The sequence below is a fragment of the Microtus pennsylvanicus genome, chromosome 16 (genome assembly GCF_037038515.1).
Source record: "Microtus pennsylvanicus isolate mMicPen1 chromosome 16, mMicPen1.hap1, whole genome shotgun sequence".
Lineage (NCBI taxonomy): Eukaryota > Metazoa > Chordata > Mammalia > Rodentia > Cricetidae > Microtus > Microtus pennsylvanicus.
The window spans coordinates 26,842,213-26,861,821 of NC_134594.1; the positions used below are offsets into that span (position 1 = coordinate 26,842,213).

The 19,609-nt window shown below is 42.0% G+C and overlaps 1 pseudogene; it reads right to left on the reverse strand.

The window, feature by feature from the left end:
• Positions 1–10,444: 10,444 nt before the first annotated feature.
• Positions 10,445–11,310, reverse strand: LOC142836419 (putative small nuclear ribonucleoprotein Sm D1; annotated as a pseudogene).
• Positions 11,311–19,609: the final 8,299 nt, after the last annotated feature.

The window sequence follows — 19,609 nt, forward strand, 5'->3', positions numbered from 1 at the left end:
TAAAAAATCAGGACTCCATGTAAGTATGGTACCATATGCTTTTCTTATGTTAGCAACATAGAAAACTAAAACCGGCAAGACATAGAGACTACATAATCTCAACCCACCTTTATAGAAAGGAAATTGAAAACCAAAGGACCAACAGGTTTCGTTGAAGATGGGTGTCATCGAAACTGATAACGGGAGGCTTATATCCAAATCAATTAGTGAGACTTCTCGAGGAAAACAAAGAGACCATTCTTCAAAGTAAAAGCATGGGCAGGAAGTGTCTCAACAGGGTTTTGGTTACACGGAAACTAGCCAAAGGATTGACAAATGGTCAAATGATAACATGTGAAATGGTAGCACGCAAAAGAAAATGCCAGCAAATCAGAGAGCCAGCAGAACAGGAGAAAGCCATTGCCAGCTATACTTCAGAGGTGGATGAAATGAATGCAGAATTGTAAAGAACTAAAAGGTTATACACTACGCACACACACACACACACACACACACACACACACCACAATTCCCAATCAAAGAGTGAACTGATGTCAAATAGATACTTCTTAAAAGTAGAAACAAATGACCGATAAGGATTTTTAAAAGTGTTCAACATCCCCAACCATTGGGTATTGGGGAGATGGAAATTATAACTACCCCGAGACTCTACCTTTCCCTGCACAGAATGGCTGTCATCAAGAAATCAGACAAGAAATGCCAGAAGACTGTGTAAGAAGGCTGGCATGTTGCTAGACTTTCCATCTTTCTGTCTCCGAACTGGCTAAGAGCTGTCATGAGTTGCGTGGTACCGTTTCCGGTATTCTCCTGGTACTCTGGGACTATCTTTTCAGTGAAACCTAAGTTGTTGGCCTTAACACATGCATAGAAAACTAAGAAAACCTACACGTGCAAAACCAAGAAAACAAAATACGCCCAAACCAAAGATGAGCTTAAAGCACATAAGAAAAAAAAATAAGATAAACCACAGGGGGGATACAATGGCAAAGGCCTTTCCCCCAGGAAGTTGAGCAGCAGAGTTTTGATTGTCATCTGCCTTGGTACCTCCCACGCATGCCTGAAGACTGTCCAAAGTAGCACATGGACAGTTTCCTCCTGAACACACCGCGAAATCACGCACTTGAGCATTCCTAGACACAGACTCACCATGAAGTCTTTCAGTGACCAAATGCCCTACTCCAATCTGAGACAAAACGTTAAAATAGCCAGTTAGTCATCTCCTTTTAATCATTTTCCCAACCGTCCTAAGTCACAGCTTGTACATCCATAAAATCCTTCCATGGCTTCGAGTTAACTCCTGATCTCATCAGGACGTGCAGAACACTCCGGCACCTCCAGCCCAGTCGCCAGGTCAGGTTTCCAGGATTCCAGTCCATTCTCTGAGAGCAGACTAAATCAAAGCATCCTCAGTTCCCAGCACGCATTCCTCATGCACTGAAGTACTCCATTGCTAGAATAACTATGAAGTGTGTTTTATGGATATTACTTTTGGATAAACCCACCCGGCAGTGAATTCTTCGCTCCTGGCAGGAACACGCTATGAGGCTAGAGGTCTGTGTCTCCTGTCCCTCCTGGTGAAGGGGGACAAATAACACGCACAACAAAGAATTATTCAACAGGTAATGGAGATTTTTGAATAAATTTTTGTACAAATTTGGGGATGTATTAATCCTAGCTAGACCCATAACTCATGTTAAAGTGGTGTGCCAGAGTTTTTCAAGTATGAAACCTGATATATATTATAACTTTTACTTTTTTAAACTTCAGAGTAAAGAAAAAAATGACTTACTCTAGGCCATTTAATCAAATAAGAATTACAAATGTCATGAAAACTTCTTTTCTTAAATTTTACTAATTTAAGAATTTCATACAATATATTTGGATCATAGTCACCCTCCTTCTCCAACTTCTCCCAGATCCACCCCTACCTCTTTACCCACCCAATATCCTGTCCTCTTTCTTTTTAAGTCACCAGGTACAATTTGTGTTCCTCAAATACTCTTGGATGTGGGGTTTTCCCCCAGAGCATGGTCAATTTACCAGGAGTCATACCATTAAGGAAAACTTATTTTCCTCTCCCAGCAACTATCAGTTGCCAAAAACTCCTCAGCTAGGGGTGGGGCTTTGTACCCACCTGTCCCCTCAGTGCTAACATTTTGTCTGGTTTGATCTTGTACATGTCTTGTGCATACTGTCACAACCACTGTGACTGAGTATATGCAACTGCCCTGTTGGGTCCAGAACACACCGTTTCCTTGTAAGCTGCCTACCCATCTACCTCTTAGGCTTTTTCCAACCCCTCTTCCATGATGCCCCCTGAACCCTGGGAGACGGGGCAGGATCTAGATGTCTCATTCTGGGCTGAGCATTCTTCAGTCTTATTCTCTGCACTGCAACCAGTTGAGAAACGCTGTGTTAATTACTCTCTACTGCAAGAGGAGGCTTCACTGATGGGGGCTGAGAGATGCACTCATCTATGCATATAGTGCAAGCCATTAGGGGTTAGCTTAATACTAGATGCACTTAGCAGAATAGTAGTAGTAGTGTCCGCCTGGTGTCTATGACCAGTCTCCATTCATTCTTCTCTCCAGAACAACTGCCATGGGCCACATACACTGAAAGGACTATGACTCACTTATCTCTTATTTTCAAGGACTTGGGAATTAAAAAGAAAAGAATTTACCAACCTCATTGTTTGCCACATGTTCAACATTACATTAATTTTTCATAAGCTATGACACTCATATATAAGAGCATATCTGTAAGTGGTATGCGATTGTAGGCATGTTGTGGTGGTACAATAATGAACCACAGGGACCAGGTTGCTGGCACCACACAAGCGGCAACACCATGTGCGCCCACGTGAAACAAAGACTGAGGCATTTGCACACTAGGCTCAGCTATAATTCCACCGAATCAGGTTTCCATTGACACAGAAAGTGTAGCTGCCTTATCCTAAAAATGAATTTATGTTTAACATGTTGGGGCATTAGGAGGGGGAGTGAAATGCAGTAATGTCTGAGCATTATGTGTTATGATTTTTTTTTTGCAATGGTACCTTGTCAGTAGAGAGAGATATAATGGGATTACCCTTCCAACCTCTTTATGACCTGTGGAACTATCTAGCCAATTCAACCATATAATCCAATCAGTGAGGTGTTAGAGATGAGGTTAATATCCTATATCGTGTATTATAAAGTCAAATGTAAGCCAGCCCACCCAGTCTCTACTGAGATCATGTTTGTGAGGGTTAGAGGCACACTGTAGATATCAGAAGAGTGAAAATTATTCCCCCATGGATGATATGTAGAAATCTCAAAGGAGCCTGTGTCCCAGGCTGCTGAGTTATTACATTGGACCTGAGATGCTTAAATACCAACTTACAAGAGTCTATGTAACCTATTATTATTTTACATACAATAGGCAAATTGGAATAACTCTTAGTTTGTGATTATTTTTCTTGGGTAAGGGAGAAATGGAGAGGAAGGGAAGCAGAAAGGAGAAGAATGAGAAAGAAGGAAGGGAGGGAGGAAGGGAAGAATGAAGGAATGTAATAAATAAGGAAGGAGGGAAATATTAAAATATATGTTGGGTGACTTATGGGTTAAATATTAAGCCACAGAATTATGGAATCTCAAGATTGTAAAGCCATCTGCCCACAGGGGCAACCCTCAAATCCCCTCTCCAAAATTAACAATGTTGGGCCACATCCAAGCTATAAATAGACATAGGAAATTAGATACATATAAAATAAAGCATGGATTTTTGATAACTTCCAGAGTTATGCCTAAGTCACTACATTCTCATATACACAGGACACTGGTGTGTGTCAAACATCTGTTGGGTCTCTGTGAAGTGACATAAAGGGAACAAAATTGCAGAGGTTATCAGGGTGGTCCAGATGGAAGTGTTAATATGTTGTCTCAAATCCTAAACGCTGAAGACATATTTTTATCCACACATCCCCTAGTCACAAATCTTCAGCAACTGGCTTCCAGGAAACAGCCAGCTTACATGAGATCTGTTACAAGCGTCTGTAAGGGCTATGTTTGCTCAGTAATGCAGGCATATTGAAAATGAAGTCGTTGCTACTGTACAAGGTGAAACTGTGGTTTATTTTCTGATTATGCCAACCCCTTCAAAGGTAGTCAGAAAAATCAAGGATACTGATATTGATACTGTTTGAGGTGGTGAGCAGTCCAGTGCCAGCTGCACAAGACTTGGTGTGTTGTTATCTGTCTGGAGGCTTGAAGCAGTGCCATGGTGCACATGAGGCAGACATGGCAAGAATATAATAAGATCCATCTCTTTTGAAAAGGTCAGGACTGGATTAAAGGGTAGAACTGAGCCTCCCAGTCAACCTCCCGTGAGCCCTGAAGGACTACTACATTAATCAATAACCTCCCTGAAAATAATTTCTAAAGCAGATAAAATAGGCTTTCAAGTTTGTCGAGAATCCGTTTCCTCATCAGCACACAACATACAAATGATCAAAGTATAAGAAACAGTGGGCAAGATCACAGACCATCAGAGAAAGATGAGTCGCCATTCACAATCCGAACGCATGGGATGGCTAGGCAGATAAAGACACCTGCTACCAAGCCTGATGACCTGACTTCATTTCCTACAAGGAGAAGCTAACCCCTACAAACTATTTTCTGACCTCCACACACATGCTTGAGAAATGGCTCTTCCATTAACAGCACCTGGTGCTCATGTAGAAGACCTGAGTGTTGTTCCCAGTATCCATAAGGCAGCTCATGACTATCTGCAATTCTAGTTCCAGAGTATCTAAGGAACCCTCTTCTGGTCTCTAAGGACACTACACACACGTGGTGAACATCATATGTGCAGGTCAATACTTACACATATAAAATAAATCTTTTCTTAAACTCCCATATTGTTAGTTAATTGACTAAAATTCTTCTAAATATTCTGTTTCAAGCAATTATTATTCATTTTGTGATTTGTTTGGCTATTTGATTATTTTTAGCCCAAATACATAGCATAGGTAAATAAGAAGTCTTGGAGAAGATAAGTTAATTAAATAACCTTCTTTCTATAGGAAATTGAACATTTTATACAATAACATTTGACGTTTGTTTTAGAAAGAACAACAGGAACCAGGAATGGTGGTGCACATCCTTAATCCCAGCACTTGGGAGGCAGAGGCAATGGATATCAATGAGTTCAAGGCCATCCTGATCTACATAATGAGTTCCAGGACAGCCAGGGCTACTTGGAGAGATATTGTGTTAAAATTAATAATGATAGTAACAGTAATAATAATGATAGAACATTATAACAGGCCCCCAGACCTTAGCACAACTGACTCCATGATGGAAGTACCATTTAGGCCATTAACATGTAGGCCACATCACCTGCCAAAATGGAAGCAAAGACCCAATCCATCAAAGTCCATAGTTCTTGGAAAGTCGACTTCTGGCTAACTGCTCTTGTTAGCTGAAGGATGTCAGCCCAGGATATGGTTTTTGTGCTTAAAATCTCGCCCGCGAAAGGCTAGGTGTTACACTGGGATCCTGAGCATGCAGTGTAGTCGCTGACGGGCTAATCAAGTTTCCCTATTGGCTGAAGCCCATGTCTAAGCAGTCTTCTGTGGTAGGCACCCCACAACAAACATCAGAAATGGAGAAAACCACTTGGGCTAAAGATACAGAACGAAAAAGAACCGTCAAATCCTGTTAGACTCCTGCATCCCATTCCTGGCAAAAATCACCTGAATCTTCTCAGGGTATGGAGAACGAGTTTTGCTTTTAAATAAATTTACCAAATGGGCTTCCACATCATTGTTCCTAACAAATCCTAGCTTTGAAAAAATCACTAGGAATAGATTTACAGTGAATGAAGCTCCCTATGATAAAAGAGCCGTTCATTCATTCAGTTATGATGACCTCTGACACAGGAAGAAAAGAGAATGCTAAGACATACCCAGTTTAAGAAACTGAAAGAACCAGGCTTTGACCCAAGGAATCTGACCCCTCTGGTCTCCACTCATAATTTTCTGTGACATAATTAGCAATTCTTTAGAAAACATTTATACTGTAGCTAACCAACATCTCTATTTCTATTTAATAAGCAGCTGTCTGTTTTCAGTTCATCCTTTGAAGTCATTTCCTCCCTTTTAAAGGAAGTAAAGCAGAGACACACTGTAATCCTGTTCTGTCTTTCTCTCTCCTGTTCCTATCCAGTCTTCATGAAGAAGAAGAATAATTCCCTGGTAACACAAGAAACTAGATCTGGAAACCTCCACATCAAAATCTCATCTTCGCCTAGCTTCCTGCTCCGGTTTCTTGCCAGCAACTTCCATCTCAAATTACTTCACCAAGTTTCTGGAAACATCTGACCTAAATATCTAATCGTTGTAGCAGCCATGTACTTCTGAGCTTGGTTGCTGTTAAAACAGATAACCATAAAAGCCACAAAGTTGGAACGTGCCATGATTGACCCCGCTTATGGCTTCTTTGATGCTAGCTGTCTCCAATTGTAAAAACGTTCCCAAGCTCATTGCTCATTTTGCCCCTTAGGAAAACATTTGCATGATGTATATCCACTCAGATTGAGGTCATATTAAAAATATATAATTCACAAATGTCCAAGCTTCCCTTTATTGACTTCTGAAAAAAATGGGTAGGATTCCAACTTTTATCAGAAAATTTTTAGTTAATTTTTTGAGATCAATCACTTCAGCCTCCCATCATTTTTTTAACTTTAATTTTAACAGGTTTTTAATCTCTTAAATGATTTTACCCAATTTTCATGTTACCAAATGTACAAACCATCACTATAATTTCTTTGTGCTGATTCAAGTGGCTGGCCACTTTGGTCTTGAGTCTCAAATAGTTTTTCAGCATCTATGATCAGGCTTCCTGTGCCCAGATGGAGACCTTCTCGGTAGTCTATATTACTCATATGGTGTCGCAAGTCCTGCTAAACCACCACAGTAACAGACATGCCCAGAGATGTGCTTCCCAAACCCAGACACCGTCTCACTCGTCTCATTTGTCTGTAGGTTTCCGTTCTATTTCTTTCTCTGCCTTTTGCCTCATTAAATTTCCATAATGCTCATGGCTAGTAAGAAGGTATAAGAACTTTGGGGGTGGGAAACAGCTCAGTCAGCAAAGTACTCACTTTACACGTGTGAGGGTCTTATTTCAGATCTACATAAAAATCAGGGAGGCATAGCCCACACCTGTGATCCCGGGGCTGGGGAGGTACGGATAGGAGCGTATCCAGGGCTTGCTGGCCAATCAGTCTGACGAAATTGGGAAATTCCTGGTTCAGTGATAGACTTTGTCACTAAGCAAATAAATAAGGTGGTAAGGTGGTGATGATTTAGGAGGATACCCACTGTTGACCTTTGACCTCCACGTGCATGTACATGCAGCATACAACATACAACATGATACATATACACACAAAAACTATCCATACTCACTCTTTTATTTTTCGAGACAGGGTTTCTCTGTAGCTTTGGAGCCTGTGCTAGAACTAGCTCTTGTAGACCAGGCTGGCTTCGAACTCACAGAGATCCGCCTGCCTCTGCCTCCCAAGTGCTGGGATTAGAGGCGTGTGTCACCACCGCCCCCCAGCCTCATACTCACTTTTTAAAGGCAAAATAATTTCAGACATAAAAAAACAGGGCTTTAAAATGAATAAATAGGATTTAATGGTGATTGGGGGATGGTATCTCTGAGGTTACTACAGTTAAGATCAGAACCAAAACAAAAGATCGAGGCATGATAAGCTAGCTAAGCACAGAACAGGCTACTCCACACACCCAGGATAGAGACTACTCTACACACCCAGGATAGAGAATACTCCACGCATCCAGGACAGAGGCTGATCCACACATCCAGGATAGAGACAGTTACCTACTCCCGAATGGAGTCTACTCTGTGCTGTGGATGGAGGCTGTTCCATAAATCCAGAGTGGAAGAACTGAATGCGAACTATGTGTGGTGAGATCACATGTTAGAGTCAGGAACAGCTATGGACTAGACTGGAAGGCGATGAGGGTCAAGGTGTACAGGACCCTGAATACCACCAATATTTAGGATACTTCATGTACAACAGTAAAGCTTTGAAAGTGTCCTTTTGGTGACTATTCAGAGAATCGAGTGCAAGAAGGCAAGACTAAAAATAGACAGTCTGACACCATGCTCCATGTTCGTAAAAGTGTTGCCTTTCCTGGCACTCTCCGGTTTTACAGAGGTCATGCGACTAACTCTAGTCACTAAGCCATGAGAAAACAAAAGTCTTTGCTAAGTACCAAGGCTGCACTGTTCAGTTGCCAGCATGTGGCCACCCAATGTTCTTACACATGTTTTCCTTTGCTGTAAAAACTGGCATGGCTTGAGATGATGACTGACCCAGTCCCCTGGCACCCAAGTCCACAGATGTACCTCAGTCTATTTTTAATGGGACAGAAATGTGTCCAAAGAAATATATGTTGTCACGGACTACTGAGACTTGGGAGTCCCTATTATAGGACAGCTAAACCATCCTGGCAGGCAAAAGAAGCCCATCCTATCCTAGTTGGATTTTCTTTTGCTGTGATAAACACTTTGACCAAAAGTACTAGCTAGGAAAAGGGTCACAATCCAACACTGAGGGAAGTCAGATTGGGATTCAAGGAAGGATCATGGAGGAAGGCTAGTAACTGGCTCACTCTCTGGCTTCTCCCCAAATCTCTGGGTGAATCTAGTTTATGTCAAATTGGCAACTGAAGCTTGCTAGGCACATTGTAGCAGCTTATTTGAGACATTGTTTTCACAAGAGCAAGATGCTAGCCAGGAAGTGGAGAGAAACTAACAGAAGGAGCCTATGGCGCTGGCTCAGTTGTGCTTAAGATTTAAATGCAGTACCCTTCCGTCACAAAAGAAGGAAATCCTGCCTTCGCAAGGGCTTGGTTGCACCTGTAAGACATTATGTAAAACTAAAAAGGCCAGACACACACAAAAAAAATGCTTCTGTTTTCCCTGATCTCATCGAATTGGAGAGCAGCCTGGTGGTTGCCAAGGGCAGTGTGGTGAGAGAGGAAAGGGGGATGCCCCAGAAAGGACTCCTACGGAGAACAAGACACCTAGTGTCTAGCGTAGAGAGCAGACTTGATGATGGTACACAGTGTTCTTGAAAATGCTGAGAGAGTGGCTGTAGAATGTTCTCACCACAAAATTAATAACTATGTGAGGAAAAACGTCTGACAGGAACTGTAATTAACCTCTCCATACTGTTGGATGACAAATGTATACAATTATTATTGTGTGGATGTGCATGTTTATCTGTGTGTGCGTGAGCATGCGTGGTGCATGGGTGCATAGGCAACATGCCATGGCACACATATAGAGATCCGAGGACAATTATGATGGAGTAAGTTTCTCTCCTTCCACCTTTCACATGGGTTCCAGGGCTCTAAGTCACCAGGTTTTCATGACAAGCACCTTTATCCATTACAACCCCCTGACCTAAATCCATACAATCTTATATGCTAATTAAAAATAAGTCTGAATAGAATACCTAAGAGTGGGAGGTGAGAAAAGGGGGATACCCCAAAGAAGGAAGATCCCAAGGCTGGGGTGTAAATAAATTAGGGAATTTCCTATGGCATAAAAACTGCATGGACTCATAGTCTCAGACCAAGCATGATGGGAGATCGGGTGGGTTTTATCTAGGGTCAGAACAGTTTTCAAATTTCACATGCAGTTATCAGATAAGCGACTGGGTGTTCCATCTGGAGCCGAGATCCAAAGCCATAGCTTCATGTGTAACATTTTGGAGACATCAGACCATGATGATAATCCAAAGCAGGGATGATGACTTCATCCCAAAGGAGATCAGGGAGCCTCCAAGAGACAAACTCAAGAGCTGACCTCATGGCAATGGAGCAGAGCAGAGTGGTCCCCAGAGACTGGGAAGGATGTGTGGGAGGGAGTGTGGGAGAGAGCAAGGACAGCACACAGGTACAGGGCTGCAGCTACACAGCAGGAAAACCTTCAGACAGCCTGTGGACACTTAGGTTAAAAAGCAATGAACCGTGCATTCAAAATAGCTAGCAGAGGAGATTTGAATGTCCCAGTGAAAGGGACGGTAAATATTTGAGGCACTGAATAGACCATATTCTCATCTTGTCATTACATAGTGTATATACTATTGAAGTAGCTCATGGTTAAAATAACCCATAAATATGCATAATTATTATGACTGCGTTAAAGGTTTTGTCTTTGGGAAAAGAAACGCTTTCTGAATAAATTATTTGTTCAGAAGTCGGTTTACTGAACTTTTTTTCTTTTCTTTTCCTTTTTGATAGTCAACAGAAAACTCCATCCCCACACTTACGTTTATTAAAAACTCACAAGCAAAACCTGTACAAAAAAATATTCCCCAATTCCTGATCACTCTGAAACAGAAATCTTGAAATACATTATCACCTAGGACCCTCTCTTTCTCTTCCATGACCACACTCTCTTCCTCTACCTCGTCCTCAGCCTTTTCCTGCAACAGCTTCCCTTTTCATCAGTTTTACCTTAGGTCCAACATCCACAAGTAGTGTATCCAGAGGCAAGCTGTCAGGTAAAATAAAATAGCGAATGCTATTTCCTCGAATACTCTATGTTTCCAGCTGTACAGGCTCTCTGTTCTTCAGGGTCATTTCCCCAGCTTTAGGATGTGTATTCATGCCTACATCTACACCTTTGATTGGCCCATGGGCTGTGTTCCATCCTTCCATTCAATGGTTACGATTTCATAACTCAGTTTCATCAAAAATCTCACACACAACAGGCGGTGGTGGCTCGTGTCTTTAATCCCAGAACTCGGGAGGCAGAGGTAGGTGGATCTTTGAGTTTGAGGTCAGCCTGGTCTTCAGAGTTGGTCCCAGGACAGCTAGAGCTGTTACACAGAGAAACCCTGTCTCGACAAACAAAACAAAAATCTCACGTGCTTCATCCTACTGGCCCAGCCTTTTTCTGGTTCAACTGGACATGGAATTCAGGCTCTGAAGACTTACAGACTAGGCATATGAATTGTTACTGAAATTTTATTTTTAAAATTACTCTTATATTTCCCACCAGGAATTCAGACAAAGAAATACTTTCTGAATTAGACTGAATAGGGTTTGTTTTAATAGATAGTTGGAAAATGTATCAAAGTTTCCTTGCTTTAACATTTTATATTAAAATATGAAAAATCTCAAGAATGTACACTAAAAAAACTGATCAAAATTTTTCCTGTAAAAGAAAATTGCTTATAATGTCGGAAACTCCCATATCTAGGTTACCTGCCAACAGTCATTATTCCCTAGACCACGTTCTTTTCTTCTTGCCCAAGTTTGCTTTGCTCAATTCTAGAGGTAACCACGTAGTTGGCCAACATGTATAAAGACGTAAGTATCAATATATAAAATATGATGTGTATATTATAGGGACTTTCCTGTTGTGGTAGAGATCTGGGATTCTTACTAATTCAAAGAATAGGGATTACATGCTTCTGACACCAAGCAGAAGGTGTCTCTACTTCAGAGTAGGAATTAAATAAATGCCCATTGAAGAATTTAAGACTAAATATGATGAGGAGAGATTGCTTACTAAATATTAGCAGATAAGTGAGGCTATATGCTTTGAAAATGAAAAGGCCACTCATAATTCTCAAAGACACATAGAGCCCTATATAGGACCTGGTGGAGGTTGAGAGACCATTTTCCCTGACCGTGACTCTAATCTTGCCAACAGCTCCATGCGTTCAAACAGAATGGCCTTAATTCCTGGACTGTTCACAGGTCTCTGACAGCTTGCTCTATGCCTTCCAAAAAAAATTGACCTGTCTGGACTTTAGATTTCCTGTGCACATTGCCCAGGACGTGACTGAAAACATTTACTGAAAGATTAAGTAGGTACTTCGCAGAATCCAAAGAAATAAGCTGCAGCATGAGCTGGAGAACTGGAGCCAGTTGGGAACCAAAGAATTTACTTCTCATTTTTTCACTTTTCTGTCTCTTAACCCAGCCAGCTATTTCAATGTCTTCTCAGTCCTACCTTTGTATATTTTGTATGTTCTCTCCCCGCTCTCCTTGTCTCTCTCAAATCCTGTAATTATACATCCATCGTGTGTGACATTGAATTTCAGAAGAGCACTTCCCCACTGGACTTTGAACATACGCCCCCAAGAGCAATACTCCTGCCCTCGGCCGTTACTCTCCTTCATTCCTCGAAGGATCTGATTCTACTTCCACGTATTAGATACATCTGATTTGTGTATCTATATAGGAGACACACCTGAAGGAAAACATGAGATTCACATTTCTTAACTCAACTATGTCTAATTGCATCCATTTTCCTTCGAATGTCCTCACTCCGTTCCTATTTATGGCTGAGAAAAATTTCACTGTGCATACGTATCTCATTTAGTTATCTATTCCTCTGCTGTTGGACAACTGTGTTGATTCCATAACTTACATATCACGATGAATCCTCCAATAAACAGGGATGTGCAAGTATCTTTGTGACATGTTGGCTTAGTGTCCTTTGAGTAACTTGCAGTGCTATCGCTGGAACAAATGTTGGGCTAACTTCAGTTTTTTTAAAGAAAAATCCATACTGATTTCCTAGTGACTGGACTATTTTGCATTCACACCAGTAGTCGATAAAATCTCTTTTGTCTACATCCTTACCAGCACCTGTTATTTGTTTTTGTAAATGCCATTCTCACTGGGGTGAAACAGAAGCTCAGTATAGTTTTAATTTGCATTTCTCTGAGGTTTAATATTTTTCATGGTTATTGGTCCTTTTTTCTCCATCTCTTGAGAACTGGTCCTTCATTTCATCAGGCATTTCATTAGTTCCACCTCCTACACCAGGCTTTAAATCCAATCAGTAAGTGGTTGGTTGCCCCCATGACTTTCATACGGCTGTTACACTAATGGGGGAATCTTCCAAGGCCAGTCATTTCTGTAGTTAGTAGGGTTCATATCTGGGTAAGAGTGTTGATGGGTTTTTCTCCCTCAGTACCCTGCATGGAACCTTCAAACACTGTCAAAGTGCTGTAGTGTTGAAGCTTCCAGGTCAATACCAGCTAGATTTCTCTGTGCCCTGTGAATCAAGGAATTGCTGTCTTTAGCAATAGGGTCATACCATCAAGTTCTGAAGAGTAACAATGGTAGCAGCCTGTAATGTTTGGGAGACTATATGGGACACCGCTGACCAACAACACAGAATGAGCTAACCCTGACCTGGCACTGGGCTTTTGATTGAATAGCCTATAATGCTGGCGGGAAGCATTGCACTCCAGTTGTCTGGTAGCTCCATTTAAGCTCCCTTTGTAGGTGCTATGCATATATTTTTAGGAAGTTCTTCCAGCAGAAGTTTTCCATATGACTATTGCAAAGATATTTACTGTAATTTTTCCTCCCATACTCCCTCCTCTACCCTCCCTTCCTATCCTTCACATATTATTCCACCACACACTTCTCTGAGGGCGCCTGCCCACGCCAAGAACTTCAAAGAGTTCATATATCCTCTTCCTCTGAGGAACACTTAGTTTAGGTTTTCCTTATTATCCCTCTTGTCTCACCTGCTCTCTCTCTCTCTCTCTCTCTCTCTCTCTCTCTCTCTCTCTCTCTCTTCTTTACTGTCTCTTCCCCTCTCTCCCGCTTCCTTTCTCCCCTCCAAGGTTAATAATTCCAGTTTCAGGAACACACAGTGGAAAATCTTTCTTTGATGCCTCACTGTATGTCATTCATCCCATCTCCAATCTCCAGTTATCCCCCAAACTCCACATCTGGCTTCCCTTTAGAGGTTGCTCTAGCATTGCTTCCCTTGATTAAGATTACAGTACCTTTATCTCCATTCTCAGTCCCTTTAACCCATTCTATATCCTATAACCAGAGGGAATGTCCTACAGGATAAAAGAGGATACGTCCCTCTCTTGCATATAGTCGTCATGAGAAGTAACACCCCCAATATCTTACCATATCATTTTCATAAGCTAAATCTGCCTCCTTTCTAGTCTTGCTTCCTACAGGGGCAGTTTTAGAGCACTTAGAGAATGCCAAAGAAAAAAATATGATGAGTGACATTAAACAGCACACAGCCACCTTCAACTGGGTATGGACAGGTTCACATGTGGGGGACATCACAGTAGCAATCTACCCAGGGTGCTAGCACAGTCATACTGAGGAAGCATGGGAGAGCAAGGCTACTCCTATGGGCAGTCACCTCTGAATGCAGTCCAGTGGGGAATCTCAGTCCCAGCGTTCCAGTGGCTAGCGGCAGAGTGACGTCCTCATGGCCTGGGGGACATCTATGGCTAGCAGAGGAAGAATGCTATTTAAAAGGAGAGCAGGCCACACAAGCAGTCTGGCTTGAAATGACTATAAATGAGCTAGTTTGACTTGGTTTTGAAATAACTGGTTGTTTAAATTTTGGGGTTATATTCTAGTGGGCTGTTGAGCTAACAGTAGCCTTCATGAGAAAATTAACAGCCAAAGGCCAAGGCCCAGAGGCCTTCTGCATGAAAAATGGCTGTAATGACAGACTCTTCCTGACACTGTTTACTGAAACTTCTGAGTATCTCTGAGTAACTCAATTTTTGCGCACATGAGCTCTTACCCTAAATCCTCTCACAGAGCCTGGTAATCAGAAGGAGAAAAGGCTGAATAACAGAGTTGGAAGTCAATCTCTAGGAAACAAGCATATAGGCTTTTATTTTGTTTTGTTTTTGTATTTGCTTTTGCATCTAACATGTACTGTCAGCTCTCCATGACTTTGACCTTCACATCTTCAGATCCAACCAACTACGGACCAAAAATTCTTGGAAAAACTGTACGTGTATATTTGACACATGGCAGCTTTTTCCCTTGTCAAAATCCCTGAAGCAATTTAGCAGAGTGACTATTCCACAGCATTCCTATTGCATTGGGTATTTTAAGTAATCCAGAGATCATTTGAATTAAGCAGGATGGTGCATGCCCATTACATGCAGATATTATTTGCTGTAAGAGGTTTGTTTGTGCATCTGCGGATTTGGTTATCTCAGAGCAATCCAGAAACCAATGCTTCTGATTCTGACAGGTAAACATGCAATGCAAGGCTTCCATAAACTACAACATTAACAACATTGACTACACTACCCGTTCACTTTCACATAAAGATTTCATCAGGCTGTTTGCTCCAACCCCCAATCGCTATTCTTTCAGAGTTTTAATGATTCTGGTCTAACTTTTCTAACTATGTTACCTGTTGCTGTTTCCGTGACACTTAATGTTTGTTAAGCATGTATTCACCAAAGTCATTAGCAAATCCACTGAGATGGTTACAACCACACTCTGCATCTCCACTAGAGATAATTCTCTAAGTGAACAGCCATCACTTGTCAAACACAGGGTAGTCACACACCTAGACAATGTCATGGTATCCTAAGTGTGACATTTGCCATATTTCAGAAGTTCAGCTTGAGTTAGAGAAGTTAAAACACTTAAAATAAATACCTACTTTTGGGTCTTAAAGCGAAGGGTTGGGTAATTCTGCAAAGCAGGCTGGGGGACTACGCAGCACATTCTGACTTCAGTCATACCTCTGGGCTAAATAAATATTGTGGTTTGTTTGACTTGCTTTTGCACCCCTGGCATCATAAAGAGCAGACTCCTTTTGAATATATTGGTAAGTATGCACTGGGATTTGAGGGATGATCAGAAAGAACAGCATTGTTTATCCCAGTGGTCTAGGGCATAAGAGCAAGAGAAAAATGGTGAAGTCAGGAATTTCCTGGATTTGAAGGTCATGTGAGCTTCTCTGGTGGTGAAGGAGAGTTCCATGGAAGGAAACTAGACCGAGTCATTCTGTAAATGGTGTCTGCTAAAAGGAAGGCCTAGAGAGAACCCAACAAGAAACTCCAGATCCATATGTACATATTCAAGGGCCTTGCAGGAAAATTTTTAAGCAATTAATACTAGGAAATACTTCCCATGAGAAAGAAACAGAGGCACCTTCCAAAGGTCCGCAAAAGACTTCATAACATAAATCATCATTTTGAGTAGGCATTTTAGAAGACAGGTGTGAGCCTGTTATGTATTATATACACATGTTCACAGTATATTCACATGTGTATGTGAGTACACGTGCGTTCATATATGGAGCCCAGAAGTTGACAATGGATGTCTTTCTCCATCACTCTCTTCTTCATCTTTTTTTTATGGAAACAGGGTTGTTCAATTAACTAGGAAGTTTCCAATTCAGCTATGCTGGTTTGCCAATGGGCATCAAAGGTCTGTCTGCCTCTGTTCCCTGAGGGCTGAGGTTGCAGATAATCTTGTCTTCATTTGAAGAACAGTCACCTTGAGAATTGGATCATCTCTCCCTCATTTCCCCTCGTTCCTGTTCTAAACCCAGAACATAGAAGAGTTCTCTGCCCTCCAAAAGAAATGGAGAATGAACAGAGCAGAGAACAGAGAGAGGGAAGGTGCCCACCATGGTAGGCTTCATTGTAGATCCCTCAGCCTGAACCATGCTGAGCTGGGAAAAGGAGTAGAGTTACCCAGATGATATACTGTGATTACATTAAATTATTTCAACAGAAATACAAAAGCATTTGGCCATGTTACAGGCATGGTAAAGAGTTATTGGACAAGAAGAACAAGGTTGCTATCTTTTTGCAACTAGCACCCAACTTGTTCGCTGAACTAGGAGTATTGAATGATTAGAGATACTATGTGCCCTACACAGATGACTAACTGAAACAATATCACTTCATCATTGGTGGAGCCAATGCCTTTACATCATTTTCTCTGACATTAGTTAGAATGAACCAATAAGGAAAAGGTGCACTGTAGTAGAATAAAAGAAAGTGTGATACCCAATGCCCTACCACAGACATGTAGATTCTCTACTGGAGAATTATAGTGTGGAGTGGTCAAAAAGTTATTTCATAAATCGAAAGGTATATCAAAGCATACATTTTACACCTGGCATATAAATTCACACTCATCAATTGAAATCCTGACGCCACAGATGATGGTAAGTTCCAGTGTAATGCCCTTAGTAAAGAATTAGGTCATGAAAGTAGAGCCCTCATGAACAAGATCAGTGCTTTCATTACAAAGCCTTGGAACTCTCTGCTTTTCTCACTCAACCATGTGAATACATAACAAAAGGTCTTCACTTTGTAAAGTGGAAAGGCTCACACCCCGCTGGCACCAGAGTTTGTTTCTAAGTAATCCAATCTTCTGCACTTTATCTCTGTCCAAAATAATGAAGACTTCAGTCTTATTAGGGTAATTCAAGAGCATTCCTTACTTACGAATGCCCTACAAATTGAATGAACCTTCAAATGTTCTAGGAACGTAAGAGTCTACCACATCATCCTGTAAAAAAGGGGATTTAGATTGTATGACTCTTACTGTAACCAAATGCAACAGGTCCACTTCTTGGTGAATGCAAAGTAAAAAGCATGAACAACCGAATAACTGAAAGAGAAGTGAGAGGCACTGCTCTTCTAGAACAAGGAAACCAACAGGGTTTTATTCAGGGAGCCAAACACACTTGAGCAGGAAAGTGTATCAGACGTAGGCACATCCCTGACAAGAATGTTCAAGGTCATAGTTTCTGATATAAAGATATAAATTGGGGCATGCTTAGCCCAAGGTCAATGAGAATATGGTTGATAGATTGGTATGGCAAACAGGAATAACAACGGACACACCCAGCTTACCTCAGGAAGACGCTAGACAGCGCATTTCTAGGCAAGTCCAACATTTGTGATAAAGCTATTGATGTATGAAAAGAAGGGCATTATGAGGGCGTGTTCATAGAGGTGTTTGCCCCCAAAGGTGCGTGCATCACTCAGAGACGTGGTGACCGTTTTACAGACTAGGGATGTGACTGCAAAATTGTAGTAATAAGGGCGGCGGCGGGGCTGCGTCCCCAACACCCCAGCCGCCTGCTCGGCTAGCTTATGCCCCGAAATAATTACACGGACACTGTATTCTCTTAATCACTGCTTGGCCCATTTCTATCTAGGCTAATTCTCACATATTAATTTAGCCCATTTCTAATCATCTGTGTAGCGCCCCTAGCTGCGCTTACCGGGAAGATTCTAGCCTATGTCCATCCCGGGTCGGAGCTTCATTGCTTGCGGCTGCCTGGGAGCTGGGAGCATGGCGTCTCTCTCTGAGGTGTCTGCTCCCGTGAGGAGAGCTGTCGAGTCTGAGCTCACTTCCTCTTCCTCCCAGCATTTTGTTCTGTCTACTCCTCCCACCTATCTTCTAACCAATGAAATGGGCCAAGGCAGTTCCTTTATTATCCAATGACCTTCCTCCATCACAAAATGATGACCATGGGCACAGCTATGGCCAAAGAAAGTGGGAAAAAAAATAGGTTCACAGGTCAGCCAGGTACTGATGTGCTCAGCATATCAGTCCCTATCCTCCAAAAGCCTGTGATTTGTTCTAGAAATTTTTTCTAGATAAAAAAAAATCTATATTATTTCCCCTAAACTGGTCTTCCCCTTGTGAAGCTACACTCATGCTAAACTTGCTCCCGGTACCTAGGAGGACTCCAGAAAGGTTTGGAAAACTGTCCTAAATTGTTGTAGAAGGCTGGTGGTTTGTTCCAGGCTGCCCAGACTTGAAATAACCACACAGACACTGTATTAATTAAATCACTGCTTGGCCTGTAAGCTCTAGCTTCTTATTGACTAACCCTTACATCTTAATTTAATTCATTTCTATTAGTCTGTGTATTGTCACGTGCCTGTGGCTTACCAGCAAGTTTCATGCTTATTTGTGCCCTGTGGCAGCTACATAGCGTCTTTCTGACTCCGCCTTCTTTCTCCCAGCATTCAGTTTCATTTTCCACGCCTACCTCTATTCTGCCCTTGGCAGGCCCAAGACAGTTTTCTTTATTAGCCAATGGTATTCACAGCATACAGAGGGGAATCCCACACCACTAATATGTAAGGCAGTGGGGACACAGAGAAGATATCATAGCTTGTGCCTTTTGGATTTGACTACATCTTGTGACCATTATTCTGACAGAATGTGAGGGAAAGGTCTGGACTCTGTCCTCACAGCACAGACCACAGGGGCATCTGGCCTTCTTTGCTCCTTGACAGAACACATGGACACTTAAATAAAGACCCAAGGAGGAATGGAAGCCATGCTAACCATTCTGTTTGCCGTGTGTGTTTGTAAGTGTGCCGTATCCCTCTCCTCCCCAGTGAAATGGCTAGCTACCTGAGCAGGAGAAACAGGGCACCCAGTAAGCAGGCTGTAGCTGGAATCAAGTGGGCGTGGCTTCTGACCTCTCCGACTTCCCCGGATCCCGTTGAGTAAATGTCGGAGAATGACCAGGACATCTGTCCAGTTTCTCTTTCCAGTAATGTCGGAAGAATGGAAATGAGAACACAGTAATGTTTCACTGAACTGGAATGGATGGCCATCTCTCTGGCCAGGAAAAATAAAAGGTTTGGCTGGGGAGCCTCTGGCCTCCAGCTTGGTTACCTCCTGAAGAACAGCTGGGAGACAGAGAGAAAACAAAAGACTTGGACTTTGGGGTCGGTCTCAGCCAGAGCAGCACAGGTTTGAGACCACATATCTCTCTAT